The sequence below is a fragment of the Dipodomys merriami genome, unplaced genomic scaffold (assembly GCF_024711535.1).
Source record: "Dipodomys merriami isolate MVZ:Mamm:240054 unplaced genomic scaffold, mDipMer1.0.p SCAF_19, whole genome shotgun sequence".
Taxonomy (NCBI): domain Eukaryota; kingdom Metazoa; phylum Chordata; class Mammalia; order Rodentia; family Heteromyidae; genus Dipodomys; species Dipodomys merriami.
Genome location: NW_027203270.1, coordinates 26185377 through 26200542, shown reverse-complemented (window position 1 = coordinate 26200542; position 15166 = coordinate 26185377). Strand labels below are relative to the sequence as shown.

Sequence of the window (15166 nt, the reverse complement as noted above, 5' to 3'; positions counted from 1 at the left end):
CCTTAAAAAGCATATGTGACGGTACAGCCCAAACACTCCCTAAACAACAAATAGTTACTTGTTATTTATTGTCTTACCTTGATTCTTTTTTTAAAAATTTTATTGTATTGTAAAGATGCTGTTCAGATGGGTTAAGTTACATAAGTAAGGTAATGTGTACATTTCTTGTAGAACAATATTACCCCCTCCTTTTTTTCCTACTATCCCTTTCCTCCCCTGCCTCTTCCACCCCTTACCTTGATTCTTTTTTTTTTTTTTTTTGGTCCGGTCGTGGGGCCTGAACTCTGGGCCTGGGTGCTGTCCCTCAGCTCTTCAGCTCAAGGCTAGCGCTCTACCACTTGAGCCACAGCGCCACTTCCAGCTTTTTTCTTTTTGCTTATGTGGTGCTGAGGAATCGAACCCAGGGCCTCAGGCATGCAAGGCAAGCGCTCTACCACTAAGCCACCTTCCCAGCCCCCTTACCTTGATTCTTAACACAATCAACAAAAATTGTTTAGAATAAATCTTTTGACTCATTTTAGAAGTACCCTAAAACACATACACCTATACACACTTCCATATATAACACAAAAAATAAAACCAAAAAGGCCTCTAGCCCATAAATTTAAAACACAGGAAAGAAAACTATAGCATTAATTTCTGAAATAAGTGGGGTATTGGGTTTTTTTAATACTTTTTTGAATCATATATATATATAGCTATATATACATATATATAGATACATATGAGCTGCTTGATTGGAAATAATCTTAAAATGTATAGAACTAGAAAAAGTCTTATCTTGGTGATGGTATCTAATTTTAAAAATCAGATCAAGCTGAGCACAGTGGTTTACACCTGTAATACCTAGGAGATCTAAGGGTCTGAGGATCTGAGGATACCTGTACTTACTTGGAAGGCTGAGGCAAGAAAATGGAGAGTTCAAGGCCAACCTGGGTACATAGAAAGTTTGAGGCTAGGCAAGAGTACCTAAAAAGAGTAAATCTCAAAAAAAGAAAGAAAGGAAGGAAAGAAGGAAGGAAGGAAGGAAAGTAGGTAGAACACAATGAAACAACTAGTTCTAAATGAAAAGCAGAAAGGGAATGGGTCATTTTAATGTTAACATTTTAAATGTTCTATACCTGATGGATGCCATACTCTAAAGTACATGATGCTAAGGCTGAGTCCCCAAGTTCCTGGGTTTTAAAACATCACAAGGTTGGGGCTGAGAATGAGGCTTAGTTATTGTGCTTGCCTATCATGCATGAAGCCCTGGGTTCTATTCCACAGTACCACATAAACAGAAAAGGCTGGAAGTGGCAGTGTGGCTCAAGTTGTAGAGTGCTAGCCTTGAGCAAATGAAGCACAGGGACAGTGCCTAGGCCCAGAGTTCAAGCCCCAGGACTGAAAAAAAAAAAAGTTAACAGATGGGCTTATTTATGTAGACATACTGAACAATACAATTGTGGTTTTAATACATAAAATATTTATTTTTTCCTATATATTTTAATTAACTACTTAGGAGTTAGGTTTAAAAAGCACTATGTGGAACTAATGTGATTTCTTTTGTTTTAGGACTCTTTAAATTAGATTAAAATAAAATTTAGTATTACAAATTTATAATAAATGATAATGTATAACCCAAGTTATGGTAGACATTTAATTAAATTTGATAAGCACTAAGTAGATCTTCTGTGATCAAAACTGTTTTTATAAGGTTGAAATTGTATTTGCTTCCACAGCGGTAAGGGCCTACTAATAAGCCTGTGCTCTAAAATTCTCCTACAACACCAACTTACAATTTAGCCTCAATCCTTCTCTTTAAACTGAGATGTTCAAATGCTTTTCAACACTAATGCTAGTACAAAGGAGCTATTTAACTTAGATTTAATTAAAGCAGAAGACAATCTCTCTAGTGTTAGCAATGACACAGACCCAAGAGAAAGTATCTTGCAGGAGAGAGATTCCCAGGTGATTCCCACAATAAACACTTAGAGAAATCATTAGTCTAATGGAATTACAAGAAAAAGCAGCCCATAAGCTTGGCAGCTTTGGCAGCAATGAATATGAAAGCTATATAAAAACAAATGTAAGACAGGTGCCCATGGCTCATGCCTGTAATCCTAGCTACTCAGAAGGCTGAGATCTGAGGATCGCAGTTCAAAGCCAGCCCAGGCAGGAAAGTCCATGAGATTCTTATCTCCAATAAAAACCACTAGAAAACCGGAAGTGGCGCTGTGGCTCAATCAGTAGAGCACTGGCCTTGAGCTGAAGAGCACAGGGACAGTGCCCAAGCCCAGAGTTCAAGCCCCACAACCAGCCAAACAAAAACATAAAACAAAATGTATCCCAAGAATACAATGTTGAGGGTTACAAGAACCAAAAACAACCATAATCTTAGGAGAGAAACACAAAGGTACAATATCTAAGTGCCTCCTCATACTTATATAAAATAATATACATACTGAAATGAACTCCAAGATATGGAAACAAGAGACTTCTTTTTTTGTTAAGTTTTTTAGTTTTTGATGATTCTTCTTTACCTTATATATGGTGTGTTTACACGTATATCTTCAGGAGGGTGGGGGGAGGACAGAGAACTCCAGGGAAAAGGAAGAAAAAATGCAGCAGTGGAGCACAGGAGCACATTGGACCAATGTCCAATGAATGTGAACTACATAACTTATGGGTGGAGACAGGAGGGAGGAACTGAGAGAAAATGAGGGAACAGAAGACACTGTATGAAAGGAAATGCACTCATTACCTGACTCATGTCATCATAATCCCTGAATATATCACCTCTACAATAAATTATTTAAAAAAAAAAAAAACTAGGGGCTAGGAATATAGCTTAGTGGTAAAGTGCTTGCCTAGCATGCATGAAGCCCTGGGTTCGATTCCTCAGTACCATATAAACAAAAAAAGAAAAAAAACGGAAATGGTGCTGTGGCTCAAGTGGTAGAGTGCTAGCCTTGCGCAAAAAGCAGCTCAGGGACAGTGCCCAGGCCCTGTCAAAAGTTGAAAAACCCCACAAATACACACATCTTCAATATGAAATGAAAGGCAACACAGCAGAATATACACACAGGTAAAACAATATGAATTTATTATATTTAAAAAACAGTATGATTTATCACTTCTATATAAAATATAGAGCATTCCACCAAGAAAAGGAAATAACTCAGCTCTCAAGTTCAAGCTATTTTTTTAACTCTGAAATTACTAAGTATAATTAGGATGTTTTAATGTAATTTTTTTTGTACTGGTCCTGGGGCTTGAACTCAGGACCCTAGAGCTACCTTTGAGATTTTTTGCACAGAGCTAATGCTCTACCACTTGAGCCACAGCTCCACTTCTGGCTTTTTGGTGACTATCTGGAGATAAAGAGTTGAAGCCCAGGTTGGCTTCCAACTTTTTGATCTTCAGATCTCAGTCTTCTGAGTGGCTAGGATGATGGACATGAGCCATGGGTGCCCAGCTTACAGCTTTATTTCTTAAAAACCCTCACCTAGCATAAAAGGCAGCAGTGCTCTATGACTTGAGCTGCAGCTTCACTTCTGGGCTTTTCTTGCTTGCTTATTGTTTTTTTTGTTCTGTTTTTGTTTGCATTTCTTGATTTCAAGTACAACTGCACATAATTTTGCAAGATTATGGGCCATTTTCTTCTTTTGTTCATGTTCCTATTGTGGGAAACATCTTACTATTTATATAAATTGTATTCATGTTAAAAATATTAACCCATAACCCCTTATCAAATATGATAAAAATATTTTTTCTTTCTTTATCATTTACCTTTGATGTCTGGCATTTTTAATTTTTTTTTTGGGGGGGGGTCCAGTTGTGGGGCCTGCACTCTGGGCCTGGGCGTTGTCCCTCAGCTCTTCAGCTAAAGGCTAGCGCTCTACCACTTGAGCCACAGTGCCACTTCTGGCTTTTTTCTTTTTGCTTATGTGGTGCTGAGGAATCGAACCCAGGGCCTCAGGCATGCAAGGCAAGCGCTCTACCACTGAGCCACCTTCCCAGCCCATGTCTGGCATTTTAGGTATATACTTTTTTTTTTTTGGTCATGGGACTTGAACTCAGGGCCTGGGTGCTGTCCTTGAGCTTTTTCTCTCTCTTGAGCCACAGCACCACTTCCAGGCATATACTTTTGATAGTTGTATTTCTTTCATGAATTGTTTTCATAAAAGCTACTTGTCCTATTCCAACTTACCAACATAACTGGAACTCAGAGCTAAGTGGTATCCAAACTAAAACCTCTTCATATCTGGGGAGAAAAATTAAAAACCACAAATTCTGAGAATGCCATATTTTTAGGACAGAATTTAAGTGCATGTTTAGAGCAGGAGGCTCTTACTTCAGCATCAATGCCTTGTGAATTATGTGCTTTGCTCTGGTTATTGCAAAATCAAGGGCTCCTGTGCATTACCAACTCAGCACTGTGAATTTAGTCATGGCATTCAGGAAGCCACTGTTTTCTATTTTGTTTTGATACTGTCAACAGTTAAGGAAGGAGGTCAATCTCTTAAGCCCATTACAATAAAATTACTAGTTTTACTTGTTGTTTCAACTCAATAAAGTCATCTTGAAGATGGAAGTACATTCAGAGTTTACAAGTTACATAACTGAAACAATAAACAATTTAAAAGGAGGGACTATTCGTATTATATCCTACTATGTTAAGTTATATCCCTTAGGGGGTAAGATCCCACATGTCCAATTCTTATCACAATTCCTCTTTGCTTTCTACAAGATACAAAGTTCTAAAACATTAATTCACAGAAGGGGGCTGGGAAGGTGGCTCAGTGGTAGAGCGCTTGCCTTGCATGCTTGAGGCCCTGGGTTCGATTCCTCAGCATCACATAAGAAAAAAGCCAGAAGTGGCGCTGTGGCTCAAGTGGTAGAACACTAGCCTTGAGCTGAAGAGCTGAGGGACGGCATCCAGGCCCAGAGTTCAGGCCCACGACTGAACCCCCAAAAAAAAAATTCACAGAAGGAACTGTTTCATTTTGCAAAGAACTATATATTGCTATATATCACTAGTTTGCTCCTTTACTGAAGCCTTAAAAAAAAAAAAAAAAAAAAAAAGACTACATAAGTCAGGGCACCAGTGGCTCACACTTGTAATCCTAGCTACTCAGGAGGCTGAGATCTGAGAATCAAAGTCCCAAGCCAGCAGGAAAGTAGGTGAGACTCTTATCTCCAATTAACCAGCAAAAGGCTGAAAGTGGAGCTGTGGCTAAAGTGGTAAAACACTAGTCTTGAGCAAAACAAGCTCAGGGACAGTGCCCAGGCTCTTAGTTCAAGTCCCAGGACGGGGGTACACACAAGCAAAAACTGAATCACCACAAGGGCCTGGGGAGAGATGAATAATAGACCCCTCCTGGTATGTACAAGACCTTGGGTTCAACACCCAGTAGCCCCCAGATCCTACCCTACCCCACAAAAAAACAAAAAAGCTGAGTGCTAGTGGATCAGGCCTATAATCCCAGCAACTTAGGAGGTTGAAATCTGAGAATCATGGGATGACAAATCGAGACTCATGTTCAATTAACCAGAAAAAAAAGCTAGAAGTGGAGGCATGGCTCAAGTGGTAGAGCTCCAGCCTTGGGTGAAAAAACTAAGTGAGAACCCGAGGCTGTAAATTCAAGCCCTAGTACTGGAGCAAAATTAGAAAATAGAAATCGAAAAGAAACATTTTAGAAACAGTCAACAAAAACAAGAAATAAGCCAGGTGCCGGTGGCTCATGCCTGTAATCCTAGCTACTCAGGAGGCTGAGATCTGAGGATCACAGTTAAAAGCCAGCCGGGACAGGAAAGTCCGTGAGACTCTTATCTCCAATAAACCACGAGAAAACCAGAAGGGGAGCTGTGGCTCAAGTGGTAGAGTGCTCACCTTGAGCTGAAGAGCACAGGGACAGCGCCCAAGCCCAAAGTTCAAGCCCCACGACTGACAAAAAAAAAAAAAAACAAGAAATAAAATTTACATTACATTTTAGCTAAAACTATAGATAACTAGTAGAATGGCACCTTATAAGGCTGATAAATCTAATGTTCAGTATTTTAACACACTAAGTGTGTAAGTTTCTTTTTTATATGCTACCAGGGCATTTGTGACTGTAACTTATTTGAGACATTTGGCCCAGGCAGGACTTTTAAAATCTTACTCTTTTCCAAACTGCCATCTGCTACAGGCTTTGCATTTTAGGCAGTGTAAGTAGTTTTTCACAAACTTTCAATTTTACCCTCACCTAAAGGGCTGGAAAACCCCACTGAGGGCTTCAAAATCTCATCAGACATAGGAAAAAACAAAAAACTGCTTTAGCTGTAGGATCTCACTGACACAAACATAGGGAAATTCTGAGATATAGATACCTCACATAAAGCTTTTTCCACTGACATTGTAATTTCTGTCAACATTCAGAGAAAATTCAACCCTGGTCAAAGGTGACAGTTAGACAATCCTGGAAGAGAACATCCTCTGTTTGTTTGAACAAGTATATGTATGCTCTGTGTACAAGGAATTAACATGACTTCATTTCTCCAATGTCTTTACGGTTATGAATTTTCTCTTCAAGATTTAACTCCACAATCTGCTCCAAAGCAAAATGCTGAGAGAAAAGACTCATACATGCTAAGAAATAAACCCTCTGAAACTAATTTCTAATGGCCTTATTGTGTATGGGGGGAGGAGGGGGCTGAACTCAGGGCCCAGGCCACTGTCCCTAAGTTTTTTTGCTCATAATTAGCTGTTGCTCTACCACTTGAGCCACAGCTCTACTTCCAGCTTTTTAGTAGTTAATTGGAGATAGGAGTCTCACAGACTTTTCTGCATGGGCTGGCCACAAACCATGATCCTCAGAAACTCAGCCTCCTGAGTAGCTAGGATTACAGGCGTGAGCCACCAGCACCCAGCGAGTGGCCTTTGGTCAGTGGAGCAGGACAACTGTTGAAAGACATAAAGATATGCAGAGCTGAAGGATACTGTGTTCACAGGCCAAAGAGAAGCTCTGTGACATGAGCCACCACCATGCCCATCTAATAGCTTGTGCTAGCTCTAGACACAAAGTAATTCATTTGGCAGCCTTAAAATTTTGCCCAGATAAGCAAAATTATTAAGATCAGAAATCTTAATAGCTCTGTAAAAGCTTCAGTCACAGGATCCTAAGTCTCTTCAAACTAAAGTTATAAATACAATGCACTGGATACTTGAGTTCTCCATTGAGATGGATCTATCACATAGACTGAAACTACCACAAGCCCAAGTGATCTTTCTGTGTGTATCCAGAGGTGAAGGAGACAGCCTTCAGCTCTTCTGTGGACTAAAATAAACAGATGCCTTAAGGAAACCAACATAGCTCAGTACAAAGCTCCAGCTGCCCACTAGCTCTCCGGGGCTCGGTTAAGGATACAGCCTCACTGTGGGAAGCTGCCCTGTCAGGCTCTGGAGCCAGCCTTGCCATGACCAGTAACGTGACCTTGGACAAGTTACTTCACTTCTCTGTGACCATTTCTTAATTTTTAACCAGGAATAATACCCACTCCTCTGAGGACCATAAAACAGGGCAAGAGCTGGGAACAGTGTCTGTTTGGCACACTGAAAGAAAACAGTATTTGGTATTGTTTTTATTATCCTTAGGCTAGCAGACCTTGGAGCATTGTCCCAAACTCTGGGTGTGGGCATAATTTGAAATATTTTCTAATTAATTTTCTGTTCACATCTTGAAAGATGCCAAAATAATTACATATACACATATATAATTGGAGATATATATGTACATATGTATATATGTGTGTATATATACATATATAAATATAAAATTGGACTATCTAATCAGATAAGACAGTCCCTGGGACATCGTGTTATAGCCTAGACTAATTAACTACTTTTTGTTTGTTTTTGTGCTGATATTAGAACTTGAACTTGGGGACTGGGTGCTGTCTCTTAATGTTTTCACTCAAGGCTAACGCTCTGTCACTTGAGCTCCAGCTCTACTTCTGGCTTGATAATTGGCGATACAGGTCTCACAGTCTTTTCTGCCAGGGTTGGCTTCAAATCACAATCCTCAGATCTCGGGTTCCTGAATAGCTAGGATTATAGGCATGAGCCACCAGCACCTGGCTAATAATCTTTTCTTTTTCTTTTTCTTTTTTTTTTTTTCTGGTCCTGGGGCTTGAACTCATGGCCTGGGCACTGTCCCTGAGTCTCTTTGTGCACAAAGCTAGTGCTCTACCACTTAAGCCACAGAATCACTTCTAGAATTTTTTAGATAAAGAGCCTGCCTGGGCAGGCTTCTAGCCTTGATCCTTAGATCTCAGACTCCTGAGTAGCTAGGATTACAAGTGTGAGCCACCAGTGCCCGGATTGATAATCTTTTTTAATACCACTCCTGGATATGGTTGTTACTGGTAACTTTGGCTTGATTTCCAGTATACAAAGAAATCCCCTGCCAGGGGAAACCAGTATTAGAAAACCCTTGGGTTTGTCCTGTTACCACTGTAGTGTAAAATCAAATTCACAATTACTAGCCTGATGGGCATTGAAAATATTAGTCACCAAATTAATCCCAACAAACAATAATTGATTGGCTCATGGATGTATTTCCCCTTGTCTTCCCCAACCTTTACTCTAAACTAGTCAGAAAGGGAAGTTTTCGTATTTTCTGAGAATTTCATTACTGCTCTCAAACCATGCTCTCTATCTTAGTATGGTTTTTTAAATGAGTCAGTACAAGCACCTCAAAAAAAAAGTAGTAGTTCATAGAGTAGGCTGCTATATTTCTTCATAATAGATACGTGCAAAAATCTGAACAAGAGCTATTGATGAGTACCAAAAGAGGTAATGGGGGGAAAATGGAGAGTGAGATTTGCAGTAGATTTCACAATCTAGGTTCCAAAAGCAGATAGGAAAAGACCACTGTTCCTTATCATTCCATCCATGTATTCTATCCATCTTAAGGCCACAATGCATGGGGAAATGGGCATCGCTATTATGAATAAACTCAAAGAAGCCAGGCACTGATGCTGGCTCATGCCTAGAATCCTAGCTACTCAGGAGGCTGAGATCTGAGGATTAGAGTTCAAAGCCAGCCCAGGCAAGGAAATCCATAAGACTATTATCTCCAATAAATGAGCAAAAACAAGTAGTGGTGTTGTGGCTCAAGTGGTAGAGTACCAGCCTCAAGTAAAAAAAACCAAGGGACAACATGCAGGTCCTGAGTTCAAGCCCTAATTGGGGGAAGGGAGAAAGGCTCAAAGAAGAATATACCACATGTGAGACAAACTCTAAAGTTGTTCTTGAGTATTGGAGGAGTAAAGAGAATAGGAGGTCAAGATATTCCAAGTACTCATTTGCAAATTACATTATGGACCAACTGTGCCCCACACTAATACACTATTGCTTTTAGGATAATGATCTAAAAGAAAACTCAGAAGAGGCAAACTGTCCTGAAACTGCAAATACACCCAACTGTCTGTTTAGTTTGGAATCTCTTTACTCATTAAAGAGAATGAAGTTAGTTAAGAACAAGAAAAACACCACTTGCTTAATCATAGAAACATAATTTTCCCCTAAGGTTCAGGGAACTCTTCAATGTCCCACATTTAGACTCAAAGTGCCGGTGGCTCACACCTGTAATCCTAGCTACTCAAGAGGCTGAGCTCTAAAGATCATGGTTCAAAGCTAGCTTGGGCAGGAAAGTCTGTGACTCTCTATCTCCAATAAAACCAACAGAAAACTGGAAGTAGCATTGTGGCTCAAGTGGTAGAGCACTAGCCTTGAGTTGAAGAGCTGAGGGATAGCGCCAAGGCCCAGAATTCAGCCCAACAACAACAACAATAAATATATATATATAATTATTATTCATTATATATACATATATGTATGTGTATATATGTGTGTGCATGCATATGTATAGAGAGAGATAGCTATATATATATTCCAGGAAGGTCAAAGAAGAGCTTTAAGGCTAGGGTGTTTCCTCCTGAGTTCTACTACCTTCCCTAATTTTCTTCTTGTTCTTATTTAACTCCTCAATGACACTATGGCTTTTAGGTAAGGCCAGAACACCTGCTGCAGTTCCAGCTTACTACAGGAGATTCTGCGTCTTTTGAAGCCCTGACAGATTCTCTTTAAGATGCCTGCCGACATTCAAAGCTCTGGGGAATCTGTTTCAACCCTTAACTTAGCACCGCTGCCATACCTGGAAGGAAACAGAGAGCAGCAAGGGCCCCACTTTTCTGTCAATTATGCTATCACTCTTGTTATTGTTTTAAGATTCCTTCCAAGACAGCTAAACTTTGAAGAGAGACAGGAAAAGATCTGAGAATGACTTGCTGTGCCAACCAGGATAGTGGGGCTTTGCTTGGCGAAGTTATTTTGAAGCAGTACAATGGGTCAAAGGAAGACAAAGCAAATGGCATCTGATGTTTGTCTGTGGATGTTTCAAATAAAAATGTGACACTACCAGAAGGCTAACATGTGGGCCTAATTTTGAAAATATAAACAGGAAGCACCCCTACCCCAATATTACCATTTTAAAATAAAAGGAAACCAAACCTCAAAGATACCTTCCAAGGAAGTCCTGGGTGTGACCAAAATGAACAAAAGGTAATAAAACGTTACCTTAAACCCTGAAACTATCCAAAGTAAGGGTCTCATTGGAAAATCTGACATCTACAAATTACTCCTCTCTTTTTCACTGAAAACGGCCTAGATTTCAATATGTAAAATTTTCAAACTGGCTTAAGTTTTGTTTTGTTTGGCAGCAAAGGATCATCCTTAAGTCCATCCTTAAGTCCATCCAAAGTCAATACTTTACTCATATAAGGTCACTGTGATTCAGAGTAAGACAATTAAAGAAAAAACCTGGCTGTGATGTTTATGATTTAAGTGTACCCCAAAATATCCTGTCTGATCAGTGGAAATAAGATTGTTAAATCTGACTTTCTTATTCCCAGAAATAAGCACAAAACTGTTGAGTGTACAATACTAGCGGGGGAGAAAATACTTCTGACTTTAGAACAGTTCTATTAATAAAACTTGGATTAAAAAAAATCCTTTGAGGGTTGGGAAGGTAGCTCAGTGGAGAGTGCTTGCCTTGCATGCATGAGGCCCTGGTTTGATTCCTCAGCACCACATAAGCAAAAAAAAAAAAAAAAAAAAACAGAAGTGGTGCTATGGCTTAAGTGGTAGAGTGCTAGCCTTGAGCTGAATGAAGAGCTGAGGGACAGTGACCAGGCCCAGAGTTCAGGCCCCACAACAAACAAAAAAAATTATTTGAACACTGTGCACATTTGGGGATACTTTAGAGGTTTTTTGATGTGGTGGTTGGGGTCTTTTGGTGGTGATATTAAATATTGAATCCAGGGCCATGTACATGCTAGGCGAGTACTCTCTCACTAATCCCATCCCTAACCCTTTTTAGACAAGGTCTCTCTAAATAGGCTAGTGCAGATTTGAATTTGTGATCCTCCAGCCTGAACTTCTCACCTCGGCTTCCCAATGACAAGCATGGATCACCACACCCAACTTTAGAGCTAACTTTTAAGCATCATTTTGGTGAAGAAGTTCCCCCCAAGACTGGGCACTGGTGGTTCAGGAGGCTGAGATCTGAGGATCACAGTTCTAAGCCAGCCCAGGCAAGAAAGTCTGTGAGACTCTTATCTCCAATTAAATCGCAGGAAAAGCTGGAAGTGGTGTCAGCCTTGAGCAAAAGGAGCTCAGGGTCAGCGCTCAGGACTCAGGACCAGCCAAAAAAAAAAAGTTCCCCCAAAGGTATTGTATAATAAAAGGAAATTCTTTTTCATTTTGAAGAATTCAATAGGTTAGAAGAATAAATTTCAAATGAAAAACCAAACAAACAAAAAACAGAAAATTTTAAATTTTTTATGCTTTCTTTTATAGGGCTAGGATGGCAGTTCTACATTCTAACAGATGAGGGAAAATGCATGACTGATAGAATGTTCACAAGCCTGTGAATGATTTTATGTGATGCACACACTTTGTAGAGCACTGGAACCATGAAGCTTCCTTGGATGTCACTAGCATCTAACCCTGGGCACATTATTGGCCTTTTTCTAACATTTGCCTTTTATAGTAAGACCTCTTGTAGTACTGTCTGCCTAATAAGCCAAAGGAACCAAGGCAAGCATATTTGTAAACACCAGCCTAACATACATTACACATAATCTAATTACTCAAAACATAATTTGAAAAAAAAAAGAATTGAAATGCATAGCCAAAAGGCAATAAGTGACACCTTGATGTGGCTTTTGCATAACTAAATAAAACAAAAACAAAATCAAGAAAATGGAGGTGAAATGAGAAGTCGAAGCCCAATAGGAAGTGTTGGCCAAAATGTTTATGTTGTAACACTCCAAACAATGAGAGCACTTTTCCCCCCATGATCATACATATCATAAGTCTACACCTAAGAAACATATCGACATTAAACTGCTTAACACAATCTACTTCTTAAAAAAAAATAGGTAAATTCAAAAGTGCTGGACTAGTGAGAAGGTAGGTAAAAATATTTAAGTTGACTATACAGCAAAGATTTTTGTGGGGGTTAACTCCAAGTTATGCAATAGCCAAACTGCTTGGTGATAGAAATCAACTTTTTTCTTTCTTTCTTTCTTTCTCAGATGGTTTGCTCTTAAAAACAACATCAGGAACTCTTGATTTCTTCCCTGTGTCTCAACCCAGTGCTTGAAATGTTCTTCTTTCAGAGTCTATAGAAAACAGATCATTTACCAGATGACACTTGGCAAGAGGTCCATAGGGTTGTCTAGACCCAGTTAAACATGAAAAAGGATAAAATGCTCTATAGTAAACTTTCTTACTATCAGTTGCCCCTTCTCCCTTATAATACAAGCAGTTCTAACAACTGTGCTGCTCCACAAAATGTAAAGTGGTACCAAAACAAACAAAATGCCCAAATCTTAAAACAAAGCCAATTGCATGTCTCCCCCCCACTTCTGTTTGAAATGATCAGAACCAATCCAGTGTTTCTATTTTTACAAAAAGAAAAACAGAAACGCAAAAGTCACACTGAACAAAACACATTCTCTCAAAGAATTATATATAAAACAGTATAACACAAACAAAAGAACAATGGCAGAGTGTGGGGGGGAAAGAGGCAAAGATCTGTTATCTTAATAATATCAATTGTCTTCAACGATAACAAAATTATTTGAGATAATACAACAAAAAACAGCCGCCGAAAGCTTATTACAGGCCAGGCAGCTATCCAACTACTTTGGAAACCTAAGATTCGGGCACATGATAAACGGCACTTGAAGACTGAAAATACAAGACACTAGCTAGTGACATGCTAGCCCTTTTAGGGGCACTCCCCCCCAGAACATTCCAGAGACCACAGGTAGAATTGAACTTAGGCCAAGACCTATAGGCTTTATTTCCCTGTGCTTTGGATAAAACCCTATGGAGACCTTGGATGGAAGTTTTTAGTCTCTGAACTACTAAACAAAACAGCCCTGTGATCTGAAGCAGCAAGACCATTTATTCATTTATTCCATACATCTGGATATCAGTTTCCTTATTTGTATAATAAAAGAATGTAGCATGATTGGGGGGAGGAGGAGGTAGTGCCAACTGGAAGATTCTATGATCCATTTTTTTGGCCACAATGTATTTCATGTAAGGATGAAGGGATCCCAGGGGACAAGAACAAGAACTGGCCACTGCTTTTTGGGAAAAATAATATCTATCTGGCCTTGCTCTTAAAATTGTGTGTAGTATGTGTGTGTTTTCATTAATTCTATCTTCCTAAAAGCTGGCTCTTGTTGGTTCTCTCTGTCTCTGTCTCTCTCTGTCTCTCTGTCTCTCTGTCTCTCTGTCTCTCTGTCTCTCTGTCTCTCTCTCTCTCTCTCTCTCTCTCTCTCTCTCTCTCTCTCTCTCTCTCTCTCGCCTCCCTCCCTCCCTCCCTCCTTTGCCTTTGCCATCACTGCTGGCTACAAGTGTCTGCATACAACAAGTTCTTTCCTCTCCGATCACCCTGACCATCTTGCCAGATTCCTTGCGCCTCAGACCAGTTTTTGTGATAAGAGGGCACCTCTTCCGACTCTCCCTATCTACTCCCCACACCAGGGGCATTTTTTTTACTCTTGATCCCTAGGCTAAAGGGGGAAGGGGAAAAAAAGAAAGAAAGAAAAGAAAAGAACAAGCCGCATCCCACCGCCACATGTACAAGCTCAGGCCTGGCGGGTCCTGATGTGGGATCCCGCAGCCCAGCGTCTTATCAAAATGTTCGTATTTGTTGTCTTGACTCCTTATAAGGCGCTATTTCTTGAAGCTTTGTTAATACCACCCTAACTCCCCATCGGGCACTCCCCCCCGCCTCCCCGGGCTCCTGTCCTCCCCGCAGGAGCCTCTCCAGGAGGAAATTAATCATAATAAAAGGAGGGAAAGCAAGACCACAGCAGGGACTCGTGGAAATTGCATCCGGAAGGTGCGAAGTGGACGACGGCAGCTCGGTGGCTGCGGGGCGTTCGGCGCGGGGGTCCCTCACACACCCACCCGGCCACGCGCGCACGCAGTTCACACCGAGCCCTCCGCCCAGCCGCTGCGTCTGCACGCCCCCGCTTCTGCACCCCACTATCCCCCCCGGGCCCCCCTCTGCAGACACCCGGGCTGCCCCGACCCTCCCCACAACGCGCCCCTCACCCAGCGCGCAGCCACCCCGTGGCCGGGGAGCGATGGCGGCGGCGCGGCCCTGCCTGGAGTCTCCGCGGCCGGAGCGGCGCGGGGCCCCACCCGGCCCGGGCTCCCCGGCCTCGCTCCCCCAGTCCCCCCGGGCCCCGTGGGGCTCCCCGCTCAGCTCCTACCTCGTCGGCGCCTGGGGCGCCAGAGGCTGCTCCGGCCCCGCTCGCTCGCTCGCTCGCTCTCCCACTCGCTCGCCTGCTCGCTCTCTCCCTCGGCCGGACCGCCGCGCGCGTCGTCGCCCGAGCTCCGTCCCCGCCCGCCCGCCCGCCCGCCTGCCCGCCCGCCTGGGGTGACGGCTCCGGCCGCCGACTCTCCCTCCGCCCGCCGGGGCCCACGGGGGCGCGCGCGCCGCTCGCGCACGAAGGCCTGGGGACGCGCGCCGCCCGCAGCCCCGAGCGCGCCCGCTTCCTGGTTCCGCCCGGCGCGCGCACGCCCGAGCCCTGGGGTCGCCCGGGCCCCCTC

The 15166-nt window shown here is 41.9% G+C and overlaps 1 protein-coding gene across 1 annotated transcript in view; it reads right to left on the bottom strand.

Moving 5' to 3' along the window:
• Positions 1–14940, bottom strand: part of LOC138830992 (signal transducer and activator of transcription 5B) — a 78474-nt gene extending 63534 nt beyond the window's left edge. The window contains exon 1 of the mRNA XM_070028015.1: positions 14827–14940. The gene's annotated coding sequence lies outside the window, so the exon portion shown is untranslated. The remainder of the gene's footprint in view (positions 1–14826) is intronic.
• Positions 14941–15166: the final 226 nt, after the last annotated feature.